Raw genomic sequence first — 25,384 nt, 5'->3', positions numbered from 1 at the left:
TGGCACCTTGGAACCCACATTGGCACTCACCTTGACCCTGGCACCCACCTTTGCACTCACCTTGGGACCCACCCTGGCTCCCACCTCGGCACCCACCCAGACACCCACCTTGGTTCCTTGGCACCCACCTTGGATCCTTGGCACCCACCCCGACACCCACCTTGGCACGCAACTTGGCTACTTGCCACCCACCTTGGCTCCTTGACGCCCACCCCGACAACCACCCCGTGACCTACCCTGGCTAGGGTTGGTGCACACCCACCCTGGTGCCCACCTTGGCACCCACCCCATGACCCACCTTGGCACGCACCTTAGTACCCACCCCGTTACCCACCCTAGGACCCACCTCGTGACCCACCTTGGCCAGGGTGGGTGCCTTGGTGCGCACAACTTGCCTGGGCTGCACACCAGGGCGGGCTCAAGATGGCACCCGCGTTCCGTTTTTTTCACTATCTTTCAAAACGGAAATTTTAAAATCTCGTTTTTTTTTTTTTTTTGCCTTTTCTGGAAATTAGTGAAGGCAGCGCATCAAAGGTGCGCAATGCTGGTGCGAACCCGGGAGCGCTCCGATGTGTGCTCCAAGGTGCGGCGTGCACGAAGTCCGAGCCCGGCTTGCCCCGGGTGCGCACCTCGCGTGCACCTTCGCCGGGGTGAGCACCTTGGCTGGGTTGCGCGCCCTGGTGCGCACCAAGGAGCGCTCTGAAGTGTGCTCCAAGGTGCGGCGTGCACGAAGTCGGAGCTCGGTTTGCCCCGGGTGTGCACCTCGGGTGCGCACCTCGCGTGCACCTTCGCTGCGGTGGGCACCTTGGCTGGGTTGCGCGCCTTGGTGGGCACCATGCAGTGCACGAAGTCGGAGCCCGGTTTGCCCCGGGCGCGCACCTCCGCCAGGGTGGGCACCTTGGTGCGCACAACTTGCCTGGGCTGCGCACCAGGAAGGGCTCAAGATGGCACCCGCGTTCCGTTTTTTTCACTATCTTTCAGAACGGAAATTTTAAAATATCGTTTTTTTTTGCCTTTTCTGGAAATTAGTGAAGGCAGCGCATCAAAGGTGCGCAACGCTGGTGCGAACCTGGGAGCGCTCCGATGTGTGCTCCAAGGTGCGGCGTGCACGAAGTCGGAGCCCGGTTTGCCCCGGGTGCGCCCTGGTGGGCACCATGGTGCGCACCAAGGAGCGCTCCGAAGTGTGCTCCAAGGTGCGGCCTGCACGAAGTCGGAGCCCGGTTTGCCCCGGGCGTGCACCGCGGGTGGGCACCTTGGTGCGCATGCCTTGCCTGGGCTGCGCACCAGGGCGGGCTCAAGATGGCACCCGCGTTCCGTTTTTTTCACTATCTTTCAAAACGGAAATTTTAAAATCTCATTTTTTTTTGCCTTTTCTGGAAATTAGTGAAGGCAGCGCATCAAAGGTGCGCACCTCGCTGCCCACCACGGTGCGCAACGCCGGTGGGCACCCGGGAGTGCTTCGAAGTGTGCTCCAAGGTGCTGCGTGCACGTTGTCGGAGCCCGGTTTGCCCCGGGTGCGCACCTCGCGTGCACCTTCGTCGGGGTGGGCACCTTGGCTGGGTTTGCCCCGGCTGCGCTCCGAAGCGGGGTTATTGGAGCGCCGCCTCTTTTTTTGTCGGAGCATTTGGTGGGGTTTCTCGCATTGGCTCTTCCCAGGCCCGGTTGCCACCCTGGCGCGCACGAAGTCGGAAGTAGGGTTAATTGCCCGGGTGCGCACCTTTGCCAGGGTGGGCACCTTACCTGGGCTGTGCACCAGGGCGGGCTCAAGATGGCACCCGCGTTCCGTTTTTTTCACTATCTTTCAAAACGGAAATTTTAAAATCTCCTCTTTTTTTTGCCTTTTCTGGAAATTAGTGAAGGCAGCGCATCAAAGGTGCGCACCTCGCTGCCCACCTTGGTGTGCTCTGAGGTGCGCACCCGGGAGCGCTACGAAGTGTGCTCCAAGGTGCGGCGTGCACGTTGTCGGAGCCCGGTTTGCCCCGGGTGCGCACCTCGCCTGCACCTTGGCCGGGGTGGGCACCCTGGCTGGGTTTGCCCAGGGTGCGCTCCGAAGCGGGGTTACTGGAGCGCCCCCTCTTTTTTTGTCAGAGCGTTTGGTGGGGTTTCTCGCATTGGCTCTTCCCAGGCCCGGTTGTTGGGTGCGCTCCCACCCTGGCGCGCGCGAAGTTGGAAGTTGGGTTAATTGCCCGGGCGCGCACCTTCGCCAGGGTGGGCACCTTGGTGCGCACACCTTGGCTGGGCTGCGCACCAGGGCGGGCTCAAGATGGCACCAGCATTCCCTTTTTCTCACTATCTTTCAAAACGGAAATTTTAAAATCTCGTTTTTTTTTGCCTTTTATGGAAATTAGTGAAGGCATCGCATCAAAGGTGCGCACCTCGCTGCCCACCTTGGTGTGCTCCGAGGTGCCCACCACGGTGCGCTCCGAGGTGCCCACCACGGTGCGCAACGCCGGTGCGAACCCGGGAGCGCCCCGATGTGTGCTCCAAGGTGCGGCGTGCACGAAGCCGGACCCCGGTTTGCCCCGGGTGCGCACCTCGCGTGCACCTTGGTGCGCACACCTTGGCTGGGTTGCGCGGCCTGGTGGGCACCATGGTGCGCACCAAGGAGCGCTCCAAAGTGTGCTCCAAGGTGCGGCGTGCACGAAGTCCTAGCCCGGTTTGCCCCGGGTGCGCACCTTCGCCGCGGTGGGCACCATGGCGTGCACGAAGTCGGAGCCCGGTTTGCCCCGGGTGCGCACCTCGCGTGCACCTTCGCCGGGGTGGGCACCTCGGCTGGGTTGCGCGCCCTGGTGCGCACCAAGGAGCGCTCCGAAGTGTGCTCCAAGGTGCGGCGTGCACGAAGTCGGAGCCCGGTTTGCCCCGGGTGCGCACCTTCGCCGCGGTGGGCACCCTGGTGCGCACCATGGCGTGCACGAAGTCGGAGCCCGGTTTGCCCCGGGTGCGCACCTCGCGTGCACCTTCGGCGGGGTTGCGCGCCCTGGTGCGCACCAAGGAGCGCTCCGAAGTGTGCTCCAAGGTGCGGCGTGCACGAAGTCGGAGCCCGGTTTGCCCCGGGTGCGCACCTCGCGTGCACCTTCGGCGGGGTTGCGCGCCCTGGTGGGCACCATGGTGCGCACCAAGGAGCGCTCCGAAGTGTGCTCCAAGGTGCGGCGTGCACGAAGTCGGAGCCCGGTTTGCCCCGGGTGCGCACCTCGCGTGCACCTTCGCCGCGGTGGGCACCATGGCGTGCACGAAGTCGGAGCCCGGTTTGCCCCGGGTGCGCACCTCGCGTGCACCTTCGCCGGGGTGGGCACCTCGGCTGGGTTGCGCGCCCTGGTGCGCACCAAGGAGCGCTCCGAAGTGTGCTCCAAGGTGCGGCGTGCACGAAGTCGGAGCCCGGTTTGCCCCGGGTGCGCACCTCGCGTGCACCTTCGCCGCGGTGGGCACCATGGCGTGCACGAAGTCGGAGCCCGGTTTGCCCCGGGTGCGCACCCCGCGTGCACCTTCGCCGGGGTGGGCACCTCGGCTGGGTTGCGCGCCCTGGTGCGCACCAAGGAGCGCTCCGAAGTGTGCTCCAAGGTGCGGCGTGCACGAAGTCGGAGCCCGGTTTGCCCCGGGTGCGCACCTCGCGTGCACCTTCGCCGCGGTGGGCACCTTGGCTGGGTTGGGCACCATTGAGCGCTCCGAAGTGTGCTCCAAGGTGCGCACCATGGCCCTCCAAGGTGCGCAGCATGGCGTGCACGAAGTCGGAGCCCGGTTTGCCCCGGGTGCGCACCTCGCGTGCACCTTCGCCAGGGTGGGCACCTCGGTGCGCACACCTTCTCAATGTTTTCTTGCCTTTTCTGGAAATTGGTGAAGGCAGCGCATCAAAGGTGCGCACCTCGGTGTGCTCCGAGGTGCGAACCCGAGAGCGCTCCGAGGTGCCCACGAAGTCGAAAGTCGGGTTAATTGCATTGTTTTCCCCGGGTGCGCTCCGAGGTGCGCAACATCGGTGCGCACCAAGGAGGGCTCCGAAGTGTGCTCCAAGGTGCGCACGATTCGGAGCTCGGTTTGCCCGGGGTGCGCACACCTTGGCTGGGTTGCGCACCCTTTGTGCGCTCCAAGGTGCGCACGAAGTCGGAGCTCGGTTTGCCCCGGGTGCGCACCTTCGCCAGGGTGCGCACCTTGATGCGCACGCCTTGGCTGGGCTGCGCACCTTGGTGGGCGCCATGGTGCGCACCTTTCGTGCGCTCCAAGGTGCGCACGAAGTCGGAGCTCGGTTTGCCCCGGGTGCGCACCTTGGTGGGCGCCATGGTGCACTCCGAGGTGCCCAAGATTGGTGCGCACCAAGGAGCGCTCCGAAGTGCGCTCCAAGGTGCGCAGGTGCGCGCGAAGTCGAAAGTTGGGTTAATTGTCCGGTTTGCCTCGGGTGCGCACCTTGCGTGCACCTTCGCCAGGGTGGGCGCCTTGGTGCGCACACCTTGGCTGGGCTGCGCACCCGGGCGCGCACACCTTGGCACCCGCGTTTCCTTCATTTTAAATTTTTTTTTTTTACAATCTCTCAAGTGGGAAATTCTATAATCTCAACTTTTTTTGCCTTTTCAGGAAACTTTTGAATGGAGCGCATCATTGGTGCGCTCCGAAGTGTGCTCCAAGGTGCGCACCTCTGGTGTGCTCCAAAGCTCTCTCCAGCTGCGTGCACCTGCCCCGGCCGCGCACCCGGCCCCGCCCAGCTTCGCTCACCTGTCCCGGGCGTCTGGTGCGGAACCTTAGAGTAAGAAACATCACCGTGCACCTTGGCCAACGTGCGCGACTCGACCGAGCGCGCACTGGCCGAGGTGCACACCGATTTCACCTGGGTGCGCGCGCAGCACCTCGGGCGCACCGGGGTGCGCGCACAACGCCCGGGTTGCACCGTGGCCTGTGTGCTCGGGGCGCCTCGGGTGCGCGCTCGGTGTCGCCCCCGCGCGCGCGGTAGTGCGGGCAGCGCACCCCGGCCCGGCCCGGCCCCGACGAGAACGCAAACGGGCAAAAGGTTTATTCAAATAGCATTGCGACGCCCGGCGAAAAACTAAGAAAGGGTGCAACACCGGGACTTCCCGGGAGGTCACCCATCCCAGTACTACTCCGGCCCAAGCGCGCTTAACTGCGGAGTTCTGATGGGATCCGGTGCACTAACGCTGGTATGATCGCACCCGTTATGAGCTTGTCGCAGTGTGTACTTAGCAAACCGCGACCCACGTGCGAATCCACCCCGGCCACCCACCCCCGTCGAGGTGCACACCCTCCCTCGCGAAGTGCGCCCCGTTCGCCAAGTGTGAGCCCTGCCCGGGTGCGCGCACCTTGCTAGGGCGTCGGGTGTGCACCCGGCCCGGCCTACGTGCGTGCACCTGGACGGGGCGTCGTGTGCGTGCAGTGTCCCGTCTGCAACGCGGTGCCCACACACCACCTCGGGCGCAACGACCTGCGCTCACATGTGGGCCGAGTGCACCTTGGTGCATGTTCGGGGCGCCTCGGGTGCACGCTCGATCTTGCCCCGGTGCACCAAGGCGCTCGGTTTGCCCCGGGTGCGCACTTGGTGCAAGGTGGGCACCCAAAATAGGGATCAAGCACCAAAACACAAGTTTCGGGATGCAAAATGGGACCCAAGGACCACAAATGCGTTCCAAGACCCATGATGGGTCCACGAGAACAAAAATGTGTTCCGAGACTTAATAAACAAATATTGGGTTTTAGGAGAAGAAACATGCTCTGATGCCCAAAACGAGAATCGACCCCGAAAAGGCCACAGGCCAAAAGTGGGATGCGAGACAAAAAAAAATGGGACCCGAGGACCAAAATTGGGTTCCCAGGTCGAAGACAGGGCAACCGGACAAGAAACGACCTCTAAGGCTCGAAATGAGTCCCGACGACTAAAACTTGACAAGAAGCACCCATCAGGCACCCAACTCGACACCCATGGGATGCCGACCCACCCGGGCTTCCACCTAGCACACCTTGGCACCCACCCACCCTCGCACCCAACCTCGCACCCAACTTAGCACCTTTGAACCCACATTGGCACTCACCCTGACCCTGGCACCTTGGAACCCACATTGGCACTCACCTTGACCCTGGCACCCACCTTTGCACTCACCTTGGGACCCACCCTGGCTCCCACCTCGGCACCCACCCAGACACCCACCTTGGTTCCTTGGCACCCACCTTGGATCCTTGGCACCCACCCCGACACCCACCTTGGCACGCAACTTGGCTACTTGCCACCCACCTTGGCTCCTTGACGCCCACCCCGACAACCACCCCGTGACCTACCCTGGCTAGGGTTGGTGCACACCCACCCTGGTGCCCACCTTGGCACCCACCCCATGACCCACCTTGGCACGCACCTTAGTACCCACCCCGTTACCCACCCTAGGACCCACCCCGTGACCCACCTTGGCCAGGGTGGGTGCCTTGGTGCGCACAACTTGCCTGGGCTGCACACCAGGGCGGGCTCAAGATGGCACCCGCGTTCCGTTTTTTTCACTATCTTTCAAAACGGAAATTTTAAAATCTCGTTTTTTTTTTTTTTTTGCCTTTTCTGGAAATTAGTGAAGGCAGCGCATCAAAGGTGCGCAATGCTGGTGCGAACCCGGGAGCGCTCCGATGTGTGCTCCAAGGTGCGGCGTGCACGAAGTCCGAGCCCGGCTTGCCCCGGGTGCGCACCTCGCGTGCACCTTCGCCGGGGTGAGCACCTTGGCTGGGTTGCGCGCCCTGGTGCGCACCAAGGAGCGCTCTGAAGTGTGCTCCAAGGTGCGGCGTGCACGAAGTCGGAGCTCGGTTTGCCCCGGGTGTGCACCTCGGGTGCGCACCTCGCGTGCACCTTCGCTGCGGTGGGCACCTTGGCTGGGTTGCGCGCCTTGGTGGGCACCATGCAGTGCACGAAGTCGGAGCCCGGTTTGCCCCGGGCGCGCACCTCCGCCAGGGTGGGCACCTTGGTGCGCACAACTTGCCTGGGCTGCGCACCAGGAAGGGCTCAAGATGGCACCCGCGTTCCGTTTTTTTCACTATCTTTCAGAACGGAAATTTTAAAATATCGTTTTTTTTTGCCTTTTCTGGAAATTAGTGAAGGCAGCGCATCAAAGGTGCGCAACGCTGGTGCGAACCTGGGAGCGCTCCGATGTGTGCTCCAAGGTGCGGCGTGCACGAAGTCGGAGCCCGGTTTGCCCCGGGTGCGCCCTGGTGGGCACCATGGTGCGCACCAAGGAGCGCTCCGAAGTGTGCTCCAAGGTGCGGCCTGCACGAAGTCGGAGCCCGGTTTGCCCCGGGCGTGCACCGCGGGTGGGCACCTTGGTGCGCATGCCTTGCCTGGGCTGCGCACCAGGGCGGGCTCAAGATGGCACCCGCGTTCCGTTTTTTTCACTATCTTTCAAAACGGAAATTTTAAAATCTCATTTTTTTTTGCCTTTTCTGGAAATTAGTGAAGGCAGCGCATCAAAGGTGCGCACCTCGCTGCCCACCACGGTGCGCAACGCCGGTGGGCACCCGGGAGTGCTTCGAAGTGTGCTCCAAGGTGCTGCGTGCACGTTGTCGGAGCCCGGTTTGCCCCGGGTGCGCACCTCGCGTGCACCTTCGTCGGGGTGGGCACCTTGGCTGGGTTTGCCCCGGCTGCGCTCCGAAGCGGGGTTATTGGAGCGCCGCCTCTTTTTTTGTCGGAGCGTTTGGTGGGGTTTCTCGCATTGGCTCTTCCCAGGCCCGGTTGCCACCCTGGCGCGCACGAAGTCGGAAGTAGGGTTAATTGCCCGGGTGCGCACCTTTGCCAGGGTGGGCACCTTACCTGGGCTGTGCACCAGGGCGGGCTCAAGATGGCACCCGCGTTCCGTTTTTTTCACTATCTTTCAAAACGGAAATTTTAAAATCTCCTCTTTTTTTTGCCTTTTCTGGAAATTAGTGAAGGCAGCGCATCAAAGGTGCGCACCTCGCTGCCCACCTTGGTGTGCTCTGAGGTGCGCACCCGGGAGCGCTACGAAGTGTGCTCCAAGGTGCGGCGTGCACGTTGTCGGAGCCCGGTTTGCCCCGGGTGCGCACCTCGCCTGCACCTTGGCCGGGGTGGGCACCCTGGCTGGGTTTGCCCAGGGTGCGCTCCGAAGCGGGGTTACTGGAGCGCCCCCTCTTTTTTTGTCAGAGCGTTTGGTGGGGTTTCTCGCATTGGCTCTTCCCAGGCCCGGTTGTTGGGTGCGCTCCCACCCTGGCGCGCGCGAAGTTGGAAGTTGGGTTAATTGCCCGGGCGCGCACCTTCGCCAGGGTGGGCACCTTGGTGCGCACACCTTGGCTGGGCTGCGCACCAGGGCGGGCTCAAGATGGCACCAGCATTCCCTTTTTCTCACTATCTTTCAAAACGGAAATTTTAAAATCTCGTTTTTTTTTGCCTTTTATGGAAATTAGTGAAGGCATCGCATCAAAGGTGCGCACCTCGCTGCCCACCTTGGTGTGCTCCGAGGTGCCCACCACGGTGCGCTCCGAGGTGCCCACCACGGTGCGCAACGCCGGTGCGAACCCGGGAGCGCCCCGATGTGTGCTCCAAGGTGCGGCGTGCACGAAGCCGGACCCCGGTTTGCCCCGGGTGCGCACCTCGCGTGCACCTTGGTGCGCACACCTTGGCTGGGTTGCGCGGCCTGGTGGGCACCATGGTGCGCACCAAGGAGCGCTCCAAAGTGTGCTCCAAGGTGCGGCGTGCACGAAGTCCTAGCCCGGTTTGCCCCGGGTGCGCACCTTCGCCGCGGTGGGCACCATGGCGTGCACGAAGTCGGAGCCCGGTTTGCCCCGGGTGCGCACCTCGCGTGCACCTTCGCCGGGGTGGGCACCTCGGCTGGGTTGCGCGCCCTGGTGCGCACCAAGGAGCGCTCCGAAGTGTGCTCCAAGGTGCGGCGTGCACGAAGTCGGAGCCCGGTTTGCCCCGGGTGCGCACCTTCGCCGCGGTGGGCACCCTGGTGCGCACCATGGCGTGCACGAAGTCGGAGCCCGGTTTGCCCCGGGTGCGCACCTCGCGTGCACCTTCGGCGGGGTTGCGCGCCCTGGTGCGCACCAAGGAGCGCTCCGAAGTGTGCTCCAAGGTGCGGCGTGCACGAAGTCGGAGCCCGGTTTGCCCCGGGTGCGCACCTCGCGTGCACCTTCGGCGGGGTTGCGCGCCCTGGTGGGCACCATGGTGCGCACCAAGGAGCGCTCCGAAGTGTGCTCCAAGGTGCGGCGTGCACGAAGTCGGAGCCCGGTTTGCCCCGGGTGCGCACCTCGCGTGCACCTTCGCCGCGGTGGGCACCATGGCGTGCACGAAGTCGGAGCCCGGTTTGCCCCGGGTGCGCACCTCGCGTGCACCTTCGCCGGGGTGGGCACCTCGGCTGGGTTGCGCGCCCTGGTGCGCACCAAGGAGCGCTCCGAAGTGTGCTCCAAGGTGCGGCGTGCACGAAGTCGGAGCCCGGTTTGCCCCGGGTGCGCACCTCGCGTGCACCTTCGCCGCGGTGGGCACCATGGCGTGCACGAAGTCGGAGCCCGGTTTGCCCCGGGTGCGCACCCCGCGTGCACCTTCGCCGGGGTGGGCACCTCGGCTGGGTTGCGCGCCCTGGTGCGCACCAAGGAGCGCTCCGAAGTGTGCTCCAAGGTGCGGCGTGCACGAAGTCGGAGCCCGGTTTGCCCCGGGTGCGCACCTCGCGTGCACCTTCGCCGCGGTGGGCACCTTGGCTGGGTTGGGCACCATTGAGCGCTCCGAAGTGTGCTCCAAGGTGCGCACCATGGCCCTCCAAGGTGCGCAGCATGGCGTGCACGAAGTCGGAGCCCGGTTTGCCCCGGGTGCGCACCTCGCGTGCACCTTCGCCAGGGTGGGCACCTCGGTGCGCACACCTTCTCAATGTTTTCTTGCCTTTTCTGGAAATTGGTGAAGGCAGCGCATCAAAGGTGCGCACCTCGGTGTGCTCCGAGGTGCGAACCCGAGAGCGCTCCGAGGTGCCCACGAAGTCGAAAGTCGGGTTAATTGCATTGTTTTCCCCGGGTGCGCTCCGAGGTGCGCAACATCGGTGCGCACCAAGGAGGGCTCCGAAGTGTGCTCCAAGGTGCGCACGATTCGGAGCTCGGTTTGCCCGGGGTGCGCACACCTTGGCTGGGTTGCGCACCCTTTGTGCGCTCCAAGGTGCGCACGAAGTCGGAGCTCGGTTTGCCCCGGGTGCGCACCTTCGCCAGGGTGCGCACCTTGATGCGCACGCCTTGGCTGGGCTGCGCACCTTGGTGGGCGCCATGGTGCGCACCTTTCGTGCGCTCCAAGGTGCGCACGAAGTCGGAGCTCGGTTTGCCCCGGGTGCGCACCTTGGTGGGCGCCATGGTGCACTCCGAGGTGCCCAAGATTGGTGCGCACCAAGGAGCGCTCCGAAGTGCGCTCCAAGGTGCGCAGGTGCGCGCGAAGTCGAAAGTTGGGTTAATTGTCCGGTTTGCCTCGGGTGCGCACCTTGCGTGCACCTTCGCCAGGGTGGGCGCCTTGGTGCGCACACCTTGGCTGGGCTGCGCACCCGGGCGCGCACACCTTGGCACCCGCGTTTCCTTCATTTTAAATTTTTTTTTTTTACAATCTCTCAAGTGGGAAATTCTATAATCTCAACTTTTTTTGCCTTTTCAGGAAACTTTTGAATGGAGCGCATCATTGGTGCGCTCCGAAGTGTGCTCCAAGGTGCGCACCTCTGGTGTGCTCCAAAGCTCTCTCCAGCTGCGTGCACCTGCCCCGGCCGCGCACCCGGCCCCGCCCAGCTTCGCTCACCTGTCCCGGGCGTCTGGTGCGGAACCTTAGAGTAAGAAACATCACTGTGCACCTTGGCCAACGTGCGCGACTCGACCGAGCGCGCACTGGCCGAGGTGCACACCGATTTCACCTGGGTGCGCGCGCAGCACCTCGGGCGCACCGGGGTGCGCGCACAACGCCCGGGTTGCACCGTGGCCTGTGTGCTCGGGGCGCCTCGGGTGCGCGCTCGGTGTCGCCCCCGCGCGCGCGGTAGTGCGGGCAGCGCACCCCGGCCCGGCCCGGCCCCGACGAGAACGCAAACGGGCAAAAGGTTTATTCAAATAGCATTGCGACGCCCGGCGAAAAACTAAGAAAGGGTGCAACACCGGGACTTCCCGGGAGGTCACCCATCCCAGTACTACTCCGGCCCAAGCGCGCTTAACTGCGGAGTTCTGATGGGATCCGGTGCACTAACGCTGGTATGATCGCACCCGTTATGAGCTTGTCGCAGTGTGTACTTAGCAAACCGCGACCCACGTGCGAATCCACCCCGGCCACCCACCCCCGTCGAGGTGCACACCCTCCCTCGCGAAGTGCGCCCCGTTCGCCAAGTGTGAGCCCTGCCCGGGTGCGCGCACCTTGCTAGGGCGTCGGGTGTGCACCCGGCCCGGCCTACGTGCGTGCACCTGGACGGGGCGTCGTGTGCGTGCAGTGTCCCGTCTGCAACGCGGTGCCCACACACCACCTCGGGCGCAACGACCTGCGCTCACATGTGGGCCGAGTGCACCTTGGTGCATGTTCGGGGCGCCTCGGGTGCACGCTCGATCTTGCCCCGGTGCACCAAGGCGCTCGGTTTGCCCCGGGTGCGCACTTGGTGCAAGGTGGGCACCCAAAATAGGGATCAAGCACCAAAACACAAGTTTCGGGATGCAAAATGGGACCCAAGGACCACAAATGCGTTCCAAGACCCATGATGGGTCCACGAGAACAAAAATGTGTTCCGAGACTTAATAAACAAATATTGGGTTTTAGGAGAAGAAACATGCTCTGATGCCCAAAACGAGAATCGACCCCGAAAAGGCCACAGGCCAAAAGTGGGATGCGAGACAAAAAAAAATGGGACCCGAGGACCAAAATTGGGTTCCCAGGTCGAAGACAGGGCAACCGGACAAGAAACGACCTCTAAGGCTCGAAATGAGTCCCGACGACTAAAACTTGACAAGAAGCACCCATCAGGCACCCAACTCGACACCCATGGGATGCCGACCCACCCGGGCTTCCACCTAGCACACCTTGGCACCCACCCACCCTCGCACCCAACCTCGCACCCAACTTAGCACCTTTGAACCCACATTGGCACTCACCCTGACCCTGGCACCTTGGAACCCACATTGGCACTCACCTTGACCCTGGCACCCACCTTTGCACTCACCTTGGGACCCACCCTGGCTCCCACCTCGGCACCCACCCAGACACCCACCTTGGTTCCTTGGCACCCACCTTGGATCCTTGGCACCCACCCCGACACCCACCTTGGCACGCAACTTGGCTACTTGCCACCCACCTTGGCTCCTTGACGCCCACCCCGACAACCACCCCGTGACCTACCCTGGCTAGGGTTGGTGCACACCCACCCTGGTGCCCACCTTGGCACCCACCCCATGACCCACCTTGGCACGCACCTTAGTACCCACCCCGTTACCCACCCTAGGACCCACCCCGTGACCCACCTTGGCCAGGGTGGGTGCCTTGGTGCGCACAACTTGCCTGGGCTGCACACCAGGGCGGGCTCAAGATGGCACCCGCGTTCCGTTTTTTTCACTATCTTTCAAAACGGAAATTTTAAAATCTCGTTTTTTTTTTTTTTTTGCCTTTTCTGGAAATTAGTGAAGGCAGCGCATCAAAGGTGCGCAATGCTGGTGCGAACCCGGGAGCGCTCCGATGTGTGCTCCAAGGTGCGGCGTGCACGAAGTCCGAGCCCGGCTTGCCCCGGGTGCGCACCTCGCGTGCACCTTCGCCGGGGTGAGCACCTTGGCTGGGTTGCGCGCCCTGGTGCGCACCAAGGAGCGCTCTGAAGTGTGCTCCAAGGTGCGGCGTGCACGAAGTCGGAGCTCGGTTTGCCCCGGGTGTGCACCTCGGGTGCGCACCTCGCGTGCACCTTCGCTGCGGTGGGCACCTTGGCTGGGTTGCGCGCCTTGGTGGGCACCATGCAGTGCACGAAGTCGGAGCCCGGTTTGCCCCGGGCGCGCACCTCCGCCAGGGTGGGCACCTTGGTGCGCACAACTTGCCTGGGCTGCGCACCAGGAAGGGCTCAAGATGGCACCCGCGTTCCGTTTTTTTCACTATCTTTCAGAACGGAAATTTTAAAATATCGTTTTTTTTTGCCTTTTCTGGAAATTAGTGAAGGCAGCGCATCAAAGGTGCGCAACGCTGGTGCGAACCTGGGAGCGCTCCGATGTGTGCTCCAAGGTGCGGCGTGCACGAAGTCGGAGCCCGGTTTGCCCCGGGTGCGCCCTGGTGGGCACCATGGTGCGCACCAAGGAGCGCTCCGAAGTGTGCTCCAAGGTGCGGCCTGCACGAAGTCGGAGCCCGGTTTGCCCCGGGTGTGCACCGCGGGTGGGCACCTTGGTGCGCATGCCTTGCCTGGGCTGCGCACCAGGGCGGGCTCAAGATGGCACCCGCGTTCCGTTTTTTTCACTATCTTTCAAAACGGAAATTTTAAAATCTCATTTTTTTTTGCCTTTTCTGGAAATTAGTGAAGGCAGCGCATCAAAGGTGCGCACCTCGCTGCCCACCACGGTGCGCAACGCCGGTGGGCACCCGGGAGTGCTTCGAAGTGTGCTCCAAGGTGCTGCGTGCACGTTGTCGGAGCCCGGTTTGCCCCGGGTGCGCACCTCGCGTGCACCTTCGTCGGGGTGGGCACCTTGGCTGGGTTTGCCCCGGCTGCGCTCCGAAGCGGGGTTATTGGAGCGCCGCCTCTTTTTTTGTCGGAGCGTTTGGTGGGGTTTCTCGCATTGGCTCTTCCCAGGCCCGGTTGCCACCCTGGCGCGCACGAAGTCGGAAGTAGGGTTAATTGCCCGGGTGCGCACCTTTGCCAGGGTGGGCACCTTACCTGGGCTGTGCACCAGGGCGGGCTCAAGATGGCACCCGCGTTCCGTTTTTTTCACTATCTTTCAAAACGGAAATTTTAAAATCTCCTCTTTTTTTTGCCTTTTCTGGAAATTAGTGAAGGCAGCGCATCAAAGGTGCGCACCTCGCTGCCCACCTTGGTGTGCTCTGAGGTGCGCACCCGGGAGCGCTACGAAGTGTGCTCCAAGGTGCGGCGTGCACGTTGTCGGAGCCCGGTTTGCCCCGGGTGCGCACCTCGCCTGCACCTTGGCCGGGGTGGGCACCCTGGCTGGGTTTGCCCAGGGTGCGCTCCGAAGCGGGGTTACTGGAGCGCCCCCTCTTTTTTTGTCAGAGCGTTTGGTGGGGTTTCTCGCATTGGCTCTTCCCAGGCCCGGTTGTTGGGTGCGCTCCCACCCTGGCGCGCGCGAAGTTGGAAGTTGGGTTAATTGCCCGGGCGCGCACCTTCGCCAGGGTGGGCACCTTGGTGCGCACACCTTGGCTGGGCTGCGCACCAGGGCGGGCTCAAGATGGCACCAGCATTCCCTTTTTCTCACTATCTTTCAAAACGGAAATTTTAAAATCTCGTTTTCTTTTGCCTTTTATGGAAATTAGTGAAGGCATCGCATCAAAGGTGCGCACCTCGCTGCCCACCTTGGTGTGCTCCGAGGTGCCCACCACGGTGCGCTCCGAGGTGCCCACCACGGTGCGCAACGCCGGTGCGAACCCGGGAGCGCCCCGATGTGTGCTCCAAGGTGCGGCGTGCACGAAGCCGGACCCCGGTTTGCCCCGGGTGCGCACCTCGCGTGCACCTTGGTGCGCACACCTTGGCTGGGTTGCGCGGCCTGGTGGGCACCATGGTGCGCACCAAGGAGCGCTCCGAAGTGTGCTCCAAGGTGCGGCGTGCACGAAGTCCTAGCCCGGTTTGCCCCGGGTGCGCACCTTCGCCGCGGTGGGCACCATGGCGTGCACGAAGTCGGAGCCCGGTTTGCCCCGGGTGCGCACCTCGCGTGCACCTTCGCCGGGGTGGGCACCTCGGCTGGGTTGCGCGCCCTGGTGCGCACCAAGGAGCGCTCCGAAGTGTGCTCCAAGGTGCGGCGTGCACGAAGTCGGAGCCCGGTTTGCCCCGGGTGCGCACCTTCGCCGCGGTGGGCACCATGGTGCGCACCATGGCGTGCACGAAGTCGGAGCCCGGTTTGCCCCGGGTGCGCACCTCGCGTGCACCTTCGGCGGGGTTGCGCGCCCTGGTGCGCACCAAGGAGCGCTCCGAAGTGTGCTCCAAGGTGCGGCGTGCACGAAGTCGGAGCCCGGTTTGCCCCGGGTGCGCACCTCGCGTGCACCTTCGGCGGGGTTGCGCGCCCTGGTGGGCACCATGGTGCGCACCAAGGAGCGCTCCGAAGTGTGCTCCAAGGTGCGGCGTGCACGAAGTCGGAGCCCGGTTTGCCCCGGGTGCGCACCTCGCGTGCACCTTCGCCGCGGTGGGCACCATGGCGTGCACGAAGTCGGAGCCCGGTTTGCCCCGGGTGCGCACCTCGCGTGCACCTTCGCCGCGGTGGGCACCATGGCGTGCACGAAGTCGGAGCCCGGTTTGCCCCGGGTGCGCACCTCGCGTGCACCTTCGCTGGGGTGGGCACCTCGGCTGGGTTGCGCGCCCTGGTGCGCACCAAGGAGCGCTCCGAAGTGTGCTCCAAGGTGCGGCGTGCACGAAGTCGGAGCCCGGTTTGCCCCGGGTGCGCACCTCGCGTGCACCTTCGCCGCGGTGGGCACCATGGCGTGCACGAAGTCGGAGCCCGGTTTGCCCCGGGTGCGCACCCCGCGTGCACCTTCGCCGGGGTGGGCACCTCGGCTGGGTTGCGCGCCCTGGTGCGCACCAAGGAGCGCTCCGAAGTGTGCTCCAAGGTGCGGCGTGCACGAAGTCGGAGCCCGGTTTCCCCGGGTGCGCACCTCGCGTGCACCTTCGCCGCGGTGGGCACCTTGGCTGGGTTGGGCACCATTGAGCGCTCCGAAGTGTGCTCCAAGGTGCGCACCATGGCCCTCCAAGGTGCGCAGCATGGCGTGCACGAAGTCGGAGCCCGGTTTGCCCCGGGTGCGCACCTCGCGTGCACCTTCGCCAGGGTGGGCACCTCGGTGCGCACACCTTCTCAATGTTTTCTTGCCTTTTCTGGAAATTGGTGAAGGCAGCGCATCAAAGGTGCGCACCTCGGTGTGCTCCGAGGTGCGAACCCGAGAGCGCTCCGAGGTGCCCACGAAGTCGAAAGTCGGGTTAATTGCATTGTTTTCCCCGGGTGCGCTCCGAGGTGCGCAACATCGGTGCGCACCAAGGAGGGCTCCGAAGTGTGCTCCAAGGTGCGCACGATTCGGAGCTCGGTTTGCCCGGGGTGCGCACACCTTGGCTGGGTTGCGCACCCTTTGTGCGCTCCAAGGTGCGCACGAAGTCGGAGCTCGGTTTGCCCCGGGTGCGCACCTTCGCCAGGGTGCGCACCTTGATGCGCACGCCTTGGCTGGGCTGCGCACCTTGGTGGGCGCCATGGTGCGCACCTTTCGTGCGCTCCAAGGTGCGCACGAAGTCGGAGCTCGGTTTGCCCCGGGTGCGCACCTTGGTGGGCGCCATGGTGCACTCCGAGGTGCCCAAGATTGGTGCGCACCAAGGAGCGCTCCGAAGTGCGCTCCAAGGTGCGCAGGTGCGCGCGAAGTCGAAAGTTGGGTTAATTGTCCGGTTTGCCTCGGGTGCGCACCTTGCGTGCACCTTCGCCAGGGTGGGCGCCTTGGTGCGCACACCTTGGCTGGGCTGCGCACCCGGGCGCGCACACCTTGGCACCCGCGTTTCCTTCATTTTAAATTTTTTTTTTTTACAATCTCTCAAGTGGGAAATTCTATAATCTCAACTTTTTTTGCCTTTTCAGGAAACTTTTGAATGGAGCGCATCATTGGTGCGCTCCGAAGTGTGCTCCAAGGTGCGCACCTCTGGTGTGCTCCAAAGCTCTCTCCAGCTGCGTGCACCTGCCCCGGCCGCGCACCCGGCCCCGCCCAGCTTCGCTCACCTGTCCCGGGCGTCTGGTGCGGAACCTTAGAGTAAGAAACATCACCGTGCACCTTGGCCAACGTGCGCGACTCGACCGAGCGCGCACTGGCCGAGGTGCACACCGATTTCACCTGGGTGCGCGCGCAGCACCTCGGGCGCACCGGGGTGCGCGCACAACGCCCGGGTTGCACCGTGGCCTGTGTGCTCGGGGCGCCTCGGGTGCGCGCTCGGTGTCGCCCCCGCGCGCGCGGTAGTGCGGGCAGCGCACCCCGGCCCGGCCCGGCCCCGACGAGAACGCAAACGGGCAAAAGGTTTATTCAAATAGCATTGCGACGCCCGGCGAAAAACTAAGAAAGGGTGCAACACCGGGACTTCCCGGGAGGTCACCCATCCCAGTACTACTCCGGCCCAAGCGCGCTTAACTGCGGAGTTCTGATGGGATCCGGTGCACTAACGCTGGTATGATCGCACCCGTTATGAGCTTGTCGCAGTGTGTACTTAGCAAACCGCGACCCACGTGCGAATCCACCCCGGCCACCCACCCCCGTCGAGGTGCACACCCTCCCTCGCGAAGTGCGCCCCGTTCGCCAAGTGTGAGCCCTGCCCGGGTGCGCGCACCTTGCTAGGGCGTCGGGTGTGCACCCGGCCCGGCCTACGTGCGTGCACCTGGACGGGGCGTCGTGTGCGTGCAGTGTCCCGTCTGCAACGCGGTGCCCACACACCACCTCGGGCGCAACGACCTGCGCTCACATGTGGGCCGAGTGCACCTTGGTGCATGTTCGGGGCGCCTCGGGTGCACGCTCGATCTTGCCCCGGTGCACCAAGGCGCTCGGTTTGCCCCGGGTGCGCACTTGGTGCAAGGTGGGCACCCAAAATAGGGATCAAGCACCAAAACACAAGTTTCGGGATGCAAAATGGGACCCAAGGACCACAAATGCGTTCCAAGACCCATGATGGGTCCACGAGAACAAAAATGTGTTCCGAGACTTAATAAACAAATATTGGGTTTTAGGAGAAGAAACATGCTCTGATGCCCAAAACGAGAATCGACCCCGAAAAGGCCACAGGCCAAAAGTGGGATGCGAGACAAAAAAAAATGGGACCCGAGGACCAAAATTGGGTTCCCAGGTCGAAGACAGGGCAACCGGACAAGAAACGACCTCTAAGGCTCGAAATGAGTCCCGACGACTAAAACTTGACAAGAAGCACCCATCAGGCACCCAACTCGACACCCATGGGATGCCGACCCACCCGGGCTTCCACCTAGCACACCTTGGCACCCACCCACCCTCGCACCCAACCTCGCACCCAACTTAGCACCTTTGAACCCACATTGGCACTCACCCTGACCCTGGCACCTTGGAACCCACATTGGCACTCACCTTGACCCTGGCACCCACCTTTGCACTCACCTTGGGACCCACCCTGGCTCCCACCTCGGCACCCACCCAGACACCCACCTTGGTTCCTTGGCACCCACCTTGGATCCTTGGCACCCACCCCGACACCCACCTTGGCACGCAACTTGGCTACTTGCCACCCACCTTGGCTCCTTGACGCCCACCCCGACAACCACCCCGTGACCTACCCTGGCTAGGGTTGGTGCACACCCACCCTGGTGCCCACCTTGGCACCCACCCCATGACCCACCTTGGCACGCACCTTAGTACCCACCCCGTTACCCACCCTAGGACCCACCCCGTGACCCACCTTGGCCAGGGTGGGTGCCTTGGTGCGCACAACTTGCCTGGGCTGCACACCAGGGCGGGCTCAAGATGGCACCCGCGTTCCGTTTTTTTCACTATCTTTCAAAACGGAAATTTTAAAATCTCGTTTTTTTTTTTTTTTTGCCTTTTCTGGAAATTAGTGAAGGCAGCGCATCAAAGGTGCGCAATGCTGGTGCGAACCCGGGAGCGCTCCGATGTGTGCTCCAAGGTGCGGCGTGCACGAAGTCCGAGCCCGGCTTGCCCCGGGTGCGCACCTCGCGTGCACCTTCGCCGGGGTGAGCACCTTGGCTGGGTTGCGCGCCCTGGTGCGCACCAAGGAGCGCTCTGAAGTGTGCTCCAAGGTGCGGCGTGCACGAAGTCGGAGCTCGGTTTGCCCCGGGTGTGCACCTCGGGTGCGCACCTCGCGTGCACCTTCGCTGCGGTGGGCACCTTGGCTGGGTTGCGCGCCTTGGTGGGCACCATGCAGTGCACGAAGTCGGAGCCCGGTTTGCCCCGGGCGCGCACCTCCGCCAGGGTGGGCACCTTGGTGCGCACAACTTGCCTGGGCTGCGCACCAGGAAGGGCTCAAGATGGCACCCGCGTTCCGTTTTTTTCACTATCTTTCAGAACGGAAATTTTAAAATATCGTTTTTTTTTGCCTTTTCTGGAAATTAGTGAAGGCAGCGCATCAAAGGTGCGCAACGCTGGTGCGAACCTGGGAGCGCTCCGATGTGTGCTCCAAGGTGCGGCGTGCACGAAGTCGGAGCCCGGTTTGCCCCGGGTGCGCCCTGGTGGGCACCATGGTGCGCACCAAGGAGCGCTCCGAAGTGTGCTCCAAGGTGCGGCCTGCACGAAGTCGGAGCCCGGTTTGCCCCGGGTGTGCACCGCGGGTGGGCACCTTGGTGCGCATGCCTTGCCTGGGCTGCGCACCAGGGCGGGCTCAAGATGGCACCCGCGTTCCGTTTTTTTCACTATCTTTCAAAACGGAAATTTTAAAATCTCATTTTTTTTTGCCTTTTCTGGAAATTAGTGAAGGCAGCGCATCAAAGGTGCGCACCTCGCTGCCCACCACGGTGCGCAACGCCGGTGGGCACCCGGGAGTGCTTCGAAGTGTGCTCCAAGGTGCTGCGTGCACGTTGTCGGAGCCCGGTTTGCCCCGGGTGCGCACCTCGCGTGCACCTTCGTCGGGGTGGGCACCTTGGCTGGGTTTGCCCCGGCTGCGCTCCGAAGCGGGGTTATTGGAGCGCCGCCTCTTTTTTTGTCGGAGCGTTTGGTGGGGTTTCTCGCATTGGCTCTTCCCAGGCCCGGTTGCCACCCTGGCGCGCACGAAGTCGGAAGTAGGGTTAATTGCCCGGGTGCGCACCTTTGCCAGGGTGGGCACCTTACCTGGGCTGTGCACCCGGGCGGGCTCAAGATGGCACCCGCGTTCCGTTTTTTTCACTATCTTTCAAAACGGAAATTTTAAAATCTCCTCTTTTTTTTGCCTTTTCTGGAAATTAGTGAAGGCAGCGCATCAAAGGTGCGCACCTCGCTGCCCACCTTGGTGTGCTCTGAGGTGCGCACCCGGGAGCGCTACGAAGTGTGCTCCAAGGTGCGGCGTGCACGTTGTCGGAGCCCGGTTTGCCCCGGGTGCGCACCTCGCCTGCACCTTGGCCGGGGTGGGCACCCTGGCTGGGTTTGCCCAGGGTGCGCTCCGAAGCGGGGTTACTGGAGCGCCCCCTCTTTTTTTGTCAGAGCGTTTGGTGGGGTTTCTCGCATTGGCTCTTCCCAGGCCCGGTTGTTGGGTGCGCTCCCACCCTGGCGCGCGCGAAGTTGGAAGTTGGGTTAATTGCCCGGGCGCGCACCTTCGCCAGGGTGGGCACCTTGGTGCGCACACCTTGGCTGGGCTGCGCACCAGGGCGGGCTCAAGATGGCACCAGCATTCCCTTTTTCTCACTATCTTTCAAAACGGAAATTTTAAAATCTCGTTTTCTTTTGCCTTTTATGGAAATTAGTGAAGGCATCGCATCAAAGGTGCGCACCTCGCTGCCCACCTTGGTGTGCTCCGAGGTGCCCACCACGGTGCGCTCCGAGGTGCCCACCACGGTGCGCAACGCCGGTGCGAACCCGGGAGCGCCCCGATGTGTGCTCCAAGGTGCGGCGTGCACGAAGCCGGACCCCGGTTTGCCCCGGGTGCGCACCTCGCGTGCACCTTGGTGCGCACACCTTGGCTGGGTTGCGCGGCCTGGTGGGCACCATGGTGCGCACCAAGGAGCGCTCCGAAGTGTGCTCCAAGGTGCGGCGTGCACGAAGTCCTAGCCCGGTTTGCCCCGGGTGCGCACCTTCGCCGCGGTGGGCACCATGGCGTGCACGAAGTCGGAGCCCGGTTTGCCCCGGGTGCGCACCTCGCGTGCACCTTCGCCGGGGTGGGCACCTCGGCTGGGTTGCGCGCCCTGGTGCGCACCAAGGAGCGCTCCGAAGTGTGCTCCAAGGTGCGGCGTGCACGAAGTCGGAGCCCGGTTTGCCCCGGGTGCGCACCTTCGCCGCGGTGGGCACCCTGGTGCGCACCATGGCGTGCACGAAGTCGGAGCCCGGTTTGCCCCGGGTGCGCACCTCGCGTGCACCTTCGGCGGGGTTGCGCGCCCTGGTGCGCACCAAGGAGCGCTCCGAAGTGTGCTCCAAGGTGCGGCGTGCACGAAGTCGGAGCCCGGTTTGCCCCGGGTGCGCACCTCGCGTGCACCTTCGGCGGGGTTGCGCGCCCTGGTGGGCACCATGGTGCGCACCAAGGAGCGCTCCGAAGTGTGCTCCAAGGTGCGGCGTGCACGAAGTCGGAGCCCGGTTTGCCCCGGGTGCGCACCTCGCGTGCACCTTCGCCGCGGTGGGCACCATGGCGTGCACGAAGTCGGAGCCCGGTTTGCCCCGGGTGCGCACCTCGCGTGCACCTTCGCCGGGGTGGGCACCTCGGCTGGGTTGCGCGCCCTGGTGCGCACCAAGGAGCGCTCCGAAGTGTGCTCCAAGGTGCGGCGTGCACGAAGTCGGAGCCCGGTTTGCCCCGGGTGCGCACCTCGCGTGCACCTTCGCCGCGGTGGGCACCATGGCGTGCACGAAGTCGGAGCCCGGTTTGCCTCGGGTGCGCACCCCGCGTGCACCTTCGCCGGGGTGGGCACCTCGGCTGGGTTGCGCGCCCTGGTGCGCACCAAGGAGCGCTCCGAAGTGTGCTCCAAGGTGCGGCGTGCACGAAGTCGGAGCCCGGTTTGCCCCGGGTGCGCACCTCGCGTGCACCTTCGCCGCGGTGGGCACCTTGGCTGGGTTGGGCACCATTGAGCGCTCCGAAGTGTGCTCCAAGGTGCGCACCATGGCCCTCCAAGGTGCGCAGCATGGCGTGCACGAAGTCGGAGCCCGGTTTGCCCCGGGTGCGCACCTCGCGTGCACCTTCGCCAGGGTGGGCACCTCGGTGCGCACACCTTCTCAATGTTTTCTTGCCTTTTCTGGAAATTGGTGAAGGCAGCGCATCAAAGGTGCGCACCTCGGTGTGCTCCGAGGTGCGAACCCGAGAGCGCTCCGAGGTGCCCACGAAGTCGAAAGTCGGGTTAATTGCATTGTTTTCCCCGGGTGCGCTCCGAGGTGCGCAACATCGGTGCGCACCAAGGAGGGCTCCGAAGTGTGCTCCAAGGTGCGCACGATTCGGAGCTCGGTTTGCCCGGGGTGCGCACACCTTGGCTGGGTTGCGCACCCTTTGTGCGCTCCAAGGTGCGCACGAAGTCGGAGCTCGGTTTGCCCCGGGTGCGCACCTTCGCCAGGGTGCGCACCTTGATGCGCACGCCTTGGCTGGGCTGCGCACCTTGGTGGGCGCCATGGTGCGCACCTTTCGTGCGCTCCAAGGTGCGCACGAAGTCGGAGCTCGGTTTGCCCCGGGTGCGCACCTTGGTGGGCGCCATGGTGCACTCCGAGGTGCCCAAGATTGGTGCGCAACAAGGAGCGCTCCGAAGTGCGCTCCAAGGTGCGCAGGTGCGCGCGAAGTCGAAAGTTGGGTTAATTGTCCGGTTTGCCTCGGGTGCGCACCTTGCGTGCACCTTCGCCAGGGTGGGCGCCTTGGTGCGCACACCTTGGCTGGGCTGCGCACCCGGGCGCGCACACCTTGGCACCCGCGTTTCCTTCATTTTAAATTTTTTTTTTTTACAATCTCTCAAGTGGGAAATTCTATAATCTCAACTTTTTTTGCCTTTTCAGGAAACTTTTGAATGGAGCGCATCATTGGTGCGCTCCGAAGTGTGCTCCAAGGTGCGCACCTCTGGTGTGCTCCAAAGCTCTCTCCAGCTGCGTGCACCTGCCCCGGCCGCGCACCCGGCCCCGCCCAGCTTCGCTCACCTGTCCCGGGCGTCTGGTGCGGAACCTTAGAGTAAGAAACATCACCGTGCACCTTGGCCAACGTGCGCGACTCGACCGAGCGCGCACTGGCCGAGGTGCACACCGATTTCACCTGGGTGCGCGCGCAGCACCTCGGGCGCACCGGGGTGCGCGCACAACGCCCGGGTTGCACCGTGGCCTGTGTGCTCGGGGCGCCTCGGGTGCGCGCTCGGTGTCGCCCCCGCGCGCGCGGTAGTGCGGGCAGCGCACCCCGGCCCGGCCCGGCCCCGACGAGAACGCAAACGGGCAAAAGGTTTATTCAAATAGCATTGCGACGCCCGGCGAAAAACTAAGAAAGGGTGCAACACCGGGACTTCCCGGGAGGTCACCCATCCTAGTACTACTCCGGCCCAAGCGCGCTTAACTGCGGAGTTCTGATGGGATCCGGTGCACTAACGCTGGTATGATCGCACCCGTTATGAGCTTGTCGCAGTGTGTACTTAGCAAACCGCGACCCACGTGCGAATCCACCCCGGCCACCCACCCCCGTCGAGGTGCACACCCTCCCTCGCGAAGTGCGCCCCGTTCGCCAAGTGTGAGCCCTGCCCGGGTGCGCGCACCTTGCTAGGGCGTCGGGTGTGCACCCGGCCCGGCCTACGTGCGTGCACCTGGACGGGGCGTCGTGTGCGTGCAGTGTCCCGTCTGCAACGCGGTGCCCACACACCACCTCGGGCGCAACGACCTGCGCTCACATGTGGGCCGAGTGCACCTTGGTGCATGTTCGGGGCGCCTCGGGTGCACGCTCGATCTTGCCCCGGTGCACCAAGGCGCTCGGTTTGCCCCGGGTGCGCACTTGGTGCAAGGTGGGCACCCAAAATAGGGATCAAGCACCAAAACACAAGTTTCGGGATGCAAAATGGGACCCAAGGACCACAAATGCGTTCCAAGACCCATGATGGGTCCACGAGAACAAAAATGTGTTCCGAGACTTAATAAACAAATATTGGGTTTTAGGAGAAGAAACATGCTCTGATGCCCAAAACGAGAATCGACCCCGAAAAGGCCACAGGCCAAAAGTGGGATGCGAGACAAAAAAAAATGGGACCCGAGGACCAAAATTGGGTTCCCAGGTCGAAGACAGGGCAACCGGACAAGAAACGACCTCTAAGGCTCGAAATGAGTCCCGACGACTAAAACTTGACAAGAAGCACCCATCAGGCACCCAACTCGACACCCATGGGATGCCGACCCACCCGGGCTTCCACCTAGCACACCTTGGCACCCACCCACCCTCGCACCCAACCTCGCACCCAACTTAGCACCTTTGAACCCACATTGGCACTCACCCTGACCCTGGCACCTTGGAACCCACATTGGCACTCACCTTGACCCTGGCACCCACCTTTGCACTCACCTTGGGACCCACCCTGGCTCCCACCTCGGCACCCACCCAGACACCCACCTTGGTTCCTTGGCACCCACCTTGGATCCTTGGCACCCACCCCGACACCCACCTTGGCACGCAACTTGGCTACTTGCCACCCACCTTGGCTCCTTGACGCCCACCCCGACAACCACCCCGTGACCTACCCTGGCTAGGGTTGGTGCACACCCACCCTGGTGCCCACCTTGGCACCCACCCCATGACCCACCTTGGCACGCACCTTAGTACCCACCCTGTTACCCACCCTAGGACCCACCCCGTGACCCACCTTGGCCAGGGTGGGTGCACCCACCCTGGTGCCCACCTTGGCACCCACCCATCCTAGCACCCAGCCTGTGACCGGGCTTGGAACCCAACCTTGCACCCGTCTTGGCCAGTGTGGGTGCGCACCCATCCTGGCACCCACGTTGTGACACACCCTTTAACCCACGCACCCTAGCAGCCACGTTGGCACCCACCTTGGAACACAACCTAGCAACTTGGCACCCACCCCGTGACCCACCTTGGCATCCACCATAGCAGTCGCCCACTTGGCACCCACCTTGGAACCCAAGTTGGCACCCACCTCGGCACCCACCTTGACACTTGTGGACCCACCTTGCCACTCACCCTAGCATCGACCCATCCTAGCACCCACCCTGGCACCTTTGCACCCTAGCACTCACCCATCCTAGCACCTAACCTGTGACCCACCTTGACACTCACCCTCGCACCCACCTTGGAACCCAACCTAGCACCCACCCACCCTGACACCAACCCTAGCACCTACCCACCCTTGCACCCACCCTGTGACCCATCTTGGCACCCACCCATCCTACCACTCAACCTATCACCCACCTTCTCACCCACCTTGGCATCCACCTTAGCACCCACCCACACTGGCACCTTGGCACCCACCTCGGGCAAGGTGGGTGCACACCCACCCTGACACCCAATTTAGAACCAACCGAGCATGTTACCCACCTTGGCACCCACATTGCAGCCCACCCTAGTACCCACCCTATGACCCACATTGGCATCCACACCCTAGCACCCAGGCACCTCGACACCCGCCTTGACACGCACCCTAGCACTAAACCTGTGAC

At 63.6% G+C, this 25,384-nt stretch overlaps 4 non-coding genes across 4 annotated transcripts; all 4 read right to left on the bottom strand.

Moving 5' to 3' along the window:
- Positions 1 to 5,036: 5,036 nt before the first annotated feature.
- LOC131863066 (5S ribosomal RNA) lies at positions 5,037 to 5,155 on the bottom strand. The gene has a single exon (XR_009362001.1). It is a non-coding gene; the product is annotated as a 5S ribosomal RNA (ribosomal RNA).
- A 5,915-nt stretch (positions 5,156 to 11,070) lies between these two features.
- On the bottom strand, positions 11,071 to 11,189 carry LOC131863065 (5S ribosomal RNA). The gene has a single exon (XR_009362000.1). It is a non-coding gene; the product is annotated as a 5S ribosomal RNA (ribosomal RNA).
- A 5,988-nt stretch (positions 11,190 to 17,177) lies between these two features.
- LOC131863064 (5S ribosomal RNA) lies at positions 17,178 to 17,296 on the bottom strand. The gene has a single exon (XR_009361999.1). It is a non-coding gene; the product is annotated as a 5S ribosomal RNA (ribosomal RNA).
- A 5,915-nt stretch (positions 17,297 to 23,211) lies between these two features.
- On the bottom strand, positions 23,212 to 23,330 carry LOC131862999 (5S ribosomal RNA). Its single transcript, XR_009361934.1, has one exon. It is a non-coding gene; the product is annotated as a 5S ribosomal RNA (ribosomal RNA).
- Positions 23,331 to 25,384: the final 2,054 nt, after the last annotated feature.

This window comes from Cryptomeria japonica, unplaced genomic scaffold (genome assembly GCF_030272615.1).
Source record: "Cryptomeria japonica unplaced genomic scaffold, Sugi_1.0 HiC_scaffold_55, whole genome shotgun sequence".
Classification (NCBI taxonomy): domain Eukaryota; kingdom Viridiplantae; phylum Streptophyta; class Pinopsida; order Cupressales; family Cupressaceae; genus Cryptomeria; species Cryptomeria japonica.
The sequence above is the reverse complement of the archived record's forward strand: the minus strand, read 5'-3'. Positions and strand labels throughout refer to the sequence as shown.